Source organism: Mandrillus leucophaeus, unplaced genomic scaffold (genome assembly GCF_000951045.1).
Source record: "Mandrillus leucophaeus isolate KB7577 unplaced genomic scaffold, Mleu.le_1.0 Scaffold2, whole genome shotgun sequence".
In the NCBI taxonomy this organism is placed as follows: Eukaryota; Metazoa; Chordata; class Mammalia; order Primates; family Cercopithecidae; genus Mandrillus; species Mandrillus leucophaeus.
The window spans coordinates 6129951-6135168 of NW_012102031.1; the positions used below are offsets into that span (position 1 = coordinate 6129951).

Here is a 5218-nt window from a genome sequence, read left to right on the forward strand (position 1 = left end):
CTTCCCCCTCTTCTCTTGCTCAGGCCTGCACCACTGCAGTCACCGTTCATTTATTCATTCATTAAACACTGAGCACTCACTCTGTGCCGGGTCCCAGGAAGGGTGAGGGAGTCAGACACAGGCCCTGCCCCTGCCCTCAGTGACCAGCCAGTCCAGCCCAGGCGGGGAGAGATGCGTACATAGGTTTTAAAGCAGACGCAGAGCTCACGGGACCCTGTGTTCTGGGTGTTCAGGTGCTGCTGGTCCTCCACTACCCACTGCTCCCCAAGGCTGGTGGGATGGGGTCCCAGTGGCAGGGGCGGGTATCCCCTTTCCGTTCCTCATCCACCTGCCCAATGCCCATCGTTAAAGCAAACCCCAGGGGGCCTTGGACAGGTCAAGGGTTCTGTGAGGAGAGGACCCAGGAGTGTGGGGGCATTTGTGGGATGAAGGGGTCCCCGAGGAATGGAGCCCACACCCATAGCTCTCCCCACAGGTGATACGGCAGCCTGCGAAAACTGCCCTCCTCACTGGGATCCCCTTCCTGCCTCCTCCCAGGGCTCTGCCAGGGCCTTGCTCAAACCCCCACACCAAAGGCATCTGAAGCTCAGTTTTCCCAGGGCCTCCAGCTGCCCTCAGACACTGATGTCTGTCCCCAGGTGCTATCTGCCCCTCACTGGCCCAGTGCCCCGATTCTCCAGGCTTTATCAAGGTGCTAAGGCCCCGGTGGGCAGCTCCTCGTCTCAGAGCCCTCCTCCGGCCTGGTGCTGCCTTTACAAACAACTGCGGGAGAAGGGCCAGGGCGGAAGCCCCAGGCTTTAGAGCCCTCAGCAGGTCTGGGCAGCTGAAGCAGGCAATTTTCTAGTCACTGGGAGAGGCAGAGCCAAAGGAGGGACCTCGGGCCTTCCATTTCTTCTTCTTCCAGGGTGGGGTGGACTGGTGTCCCCCTAGCCTTGCAAACCCAGGTGGCCTGCCCTTCTCCCCAGAGGGAGGCGGCCTCCGCCCATTGGTGCTCATGCAGACTCTGGGGCCGAGGTGCCCTGGGGGGTGATCTCTGGTGCTTACAGCCAAGGGAGCCATGGCTCCATGGCCAGATGACGGAAACAGGGTCTGACCAAGTGCCAGGAAGACCTGTGCTATAAACCACCCTGCCTGATCCTGCCCGGCCTGACCCCGCCCTGCCCTGCCATCCAGCATGATTAAAGAATGCTGTCTCCTCTTGGCGATTCAGACTGGTTCTTTCTGCTCACAAAGAAGCGAGCCCCCGGGTCACTCACGCAGCCGGCGCGCCTTGGAGCTAGTGGCACCAGCATAGAGTCAGCCGTGTCACTCTCTGGTTGTGACCTTGGGCAAGTCCCCACATCTCTGCGCCTCGGTTTCCTGTCTGTAAAATGGGGATGATGGTAATCTACTTCATGCGGTGGACATAAGGATCAGATGCCAGGTTGCCCGACGAGTACACGTTCATGCTCAGCATCTACCAAGCCCCTACTGTGTGGCGCAGAGCTGAGCACCTGTGCCGTTTATGCTCCAGTGAGGCACACACAAGCCCCCCTACCTCCCGCCCCAGGGACCCTGTCCTATGTTTTGTGTTTAATTATGATAAGAGAACTGTTGGATCTTCTCTGCAGGAAAACACACACTACTACATTGTATAGTGGAACATCTTGATGGGGTCTGCCTTTTTTTTTTTTTTGAGACGGAGTCTCGCTCTGTCACCCAGGCTGGAGTGCAATGGTGCGATCTCGGCTCACTGCAACCTCTACCTCCTGGGTTCAAGTGATTCTCTTGCCTCAGCCTCCCAAGTAGCTGTGATTACAGGCACCCGCCACCACGCCTGGCTAATTTTTGTATTTTTAGTAGAGATGGGGTTTCACCATATTGGCCAGGCTGATCTTGAACTCCTGACCTTGTAATCTGCCCGCCTCAGCCTCACAAAGTGTTGGGATTACAGGTGTGAGCCACCGCGCCCGGCCTGGCTTTCTAATGTGTTGTCAAGTTTGGACTCTCTAGGCTAACCTGGTGGCTACTCACATAAATATATTTAAAGTGACCCACGCTGATTTCCCGACAGACTTGACGGGGCATCCCGCCCTCCTGTGTGTTGTCCCTGGTGCATTGCTTGGCTTTTGGGCACCAGGTGGAAGAAGTATGCTATCAAGAACCGACCATCTGCACCTATGCCGGGATTCAGCCCAGCCCAGCAGCCCACCTTATAGGGCCAGACAGGTCTCTGTTTCCTCGGAGGTCCCCGGACACTGAAGGGAGGCTTCCCGCTGCACCTCAATGTCATACAGCTCTTGCCAAAGAGGCTCCTCCCATGTCAGAGGCTACCCAAGGGAGCGATCTCACAGCATGTCTCTTGGCAGGCTCTATTTGTACATAGTCAGCCTTACCAGCATCCCAGCTCCGGCCCTCGGGACAAAGACCGCCCAGAGTGCCAGCCAGGAGCCTTTTGTCATGTATAGCACCAGGATGAGCCATTTGCTGATCGCTGAGGCAGCAAAGCTTTGAAGCTTCTTGCCAAGTGCTTGCAGGAGGATTGAAGTTTGTCCTTTGTAAACTGAAGCCAAGTTCCCCAGACAGTTCCAGGCCACATTAGTTCAGGGAACAGAGGCTGGCTGTCTCTCTGTCATCCCATCTGACCCACTGCACACGTTCCTCCACCCAGGGCTCAGATGTGGCCTCTGGACTGTCTAGGCCAGGTTTTTTTGCACTAGGTCCAGGTTTCTGACTCAATGGCATGGCCCGGATGGGTGCTAAGAGCCACTAGATCTTTGTGATAAGCTTCTCCCAACAGGCACATTCTTGGCGGGGGTTGGGCAAAGGTCCTGGGAAACTGGAGGCCCCCAGTCCTGCTGCCAGGTCTGTGGGGCACAGCATCCCCCAGGAGATCTGCCATGCTTAGTACTGGTAACCTCAGCAAGCTGGCTGAATGCCCGTGTAACCACCTCTGGGCAATCGCTTTCAGTTACGTATTTTGAAAATGTTTTCCACCTGAAACGTTAGGCAATGAGGAAGGGGAAGGAGAGGGGGGTCAAGAGTGGAAGCAGCCTTGGGAAATGAAAAATACCCCTGACAAGAAGTGTACCTGAGACAGGGCAACCTCATGCCCACTTTGCCATCATTTTGTTGAGTGACCTGGGACAAATACAGGGAAGACTGAGGGGAAAAGGGTGATGAGATGGGAAGACTGAGGGGAAAAGGGTGATTAGATGGGAACCTGAGTTAAAATCAGGGGCAGAGCTGGTGCAGGGATTTTAGCTTGACCATGTCCCTGGTGACCTGCTGTCTGGATAGGTGGGCTGGATCCATTTCACGGGCTAGGTTAGGTTGTGTCTGAAAGTGTTCAGCCTTCCTGGGAAGATTTGCACTGGAGCTCCTCTGCCACATGGGAGTGTGGGGAAGGGAGTAGAGAATTCTGATGTGGTGATCTGGGAAGGCTTCTTAGTGGAGGGGACATCTGGGAAAGGCCTTGGAGATGAATAGGAGTTTCAAAGGCACTTGACATGGGGGAAGGAGCCAATGAGAGGAAAGGGTTGCAGGTGGACCAATGTAGTCTATGCTCTGGGCAGTGGGAGAGGCCAGTAGGTTAGATAAATGTCTGGAAAGGAGGCAAGGAGAGCAGAATGGGGTTTGAGACAGGAAAGGCATGGAATGTCAGGCTAAGTCTAGGGCTGACCTCTTAGGTGCTGGGGCGTCTTTAAGAGGCAGATCACTCTGCAGCCAGGTGGAGCATAGGCTGCAGAAGGTGAAGCTGGAGGCAGTGAGGAGGCCTGTGCCGTGGTCCAGGGGATGATATAGAACGCCTAGAAACTGGGTGAATCATGATGTCATCCTGGACGGGGAAGCATGTCCCCAATTGACTTTGAAGCTGGTGAGAGATTCAACAGCAGAGAGGAGGGAGGAGGGCAGCCGGGGAGGCGGAGGGGAGGGGGAGGGCGGGTCGAGCTTGGATTAAGGGTCTACCAGGGTGTTTCTCCCACAAGGCTTTTGTTAGACAGTGGGAAGTCAGCAGGCCGGGGTGCCAGGAGGTGGGCTCCTGTGGCAGCTCTGCCCAGGAGAGTCCCTTGTTTGGCTGGAGGACTGGAGGGTGCTGGGTAAATCATTTAGCCTTTTGGGGCCCCCATATTGTCCTTATCCGTAACATCAGATGCAAAAGCCCTTCTCTCTTACCCCACTGAGGACTTCCGGATATCTAAGGCTGCAGGGGCATGGCTATTTTCAGAACCCCAAACCAGGACCCATGGAGAAGTGGCAATGGGGCAGAAAACGTGAAGTTAGCAGCGGTTGTCCCAGAGAATACTAAGTGCACGGGACAGGGCTGGGGAAGCCTGAGAGAGGTGGTGAGTACTCAGACGCTGGCGAGTATGGAATCTGGAGCCAGGCTGCGGGTTCTGATCCCAGCACACCCTTTCCTTAGACCAGCTCCTGGCTCAGGGCGCACGACAACATTTTTCCTATAGTATGACCTGGGCTTGTCACTTCCTCGCTGTGAGTCTTGGCTTTGTTCCCACAGAGGACGGAGTGTGACAATGTATCTGGGTATTAGCAGTGTCTGGCACACAGCCGTGCTCAAACGGCATGGGTTTGATGAGTGACCTCTCTGAGCATCCTGGGAAAGGTGCGGAGGGAAGTGAGAAGCGACACTCCTTGGCCAGGGAGGAGGCCCTGCAGCCCCCTCTCCTCTCCCCGCCTCCACCTCCACTTGGCAGGCCCATCACAGTAGCCACATACTGCCACGTGTGCGTCTGGAGGAAAGGAGAAACACAGGCAGAAACTTAACATGACCAGAAACAGATGTCAAGAACATTATGGGTGAGGCCAGCGGGTGGCCGCGGGAGCCAGAGAGGAAGGAGGGATTTCCAGGACACGAGTCAAGAGTGCGCGGGGCTAAGCTGGCGTGGCTTTGGAGCAGCTGGCCTTCAGACCCAGGAGGACAGGAGGCAGTGGTGGCCAGCACCTGGGGGCTGGGGTCATAGCGCACAGTCAGGTGGGCTGTGGAGTTGCAGCCTGGAGGTGGTGGCATTGGTGGCAGAAGTAGGGTTGCTTTGGGGGAGGAAGGGGTCATTGGAGAGAGCCTGCTGCAGGCATGTGGAGGAAAGAGGGGACCCTCTGCAGGTCAGCAGTAGGGTGGGAGGGTGCGGCAGTTCCTGCAGGTGGCTGGCTGCTCTTCACTGCTGGTGGGAAGGAATGGATGCCACACATGCAGATGTATACAAAACAGGCTGTGCTTTAT

General features: G+C 56.1%; 1 protein-coding gene across 1 annotated transcript in view; it reads left to right on the forward strand.

The window, feature by feature from the left end:
- The window catches only part of C1QTNF6 (C1q and tumor necrosis factor related protein 6), a 7920-nt gene extending 7319 nt beyond the window's left edge, over positions 1 to 601 (forward strand). Inside the window, exon 4 of the mRNA XM_011978922.1 lies at positions 476 to 601. The gene's annotated coding sequence lies outside the window, so the exon portion shown is untranslated. The remainder of the gene's footprint in view (positions 1 to 475) is intronic.
- The last annotated feature ends 4617 nt before the right edge of the window (positions 602 to 5218 follow it).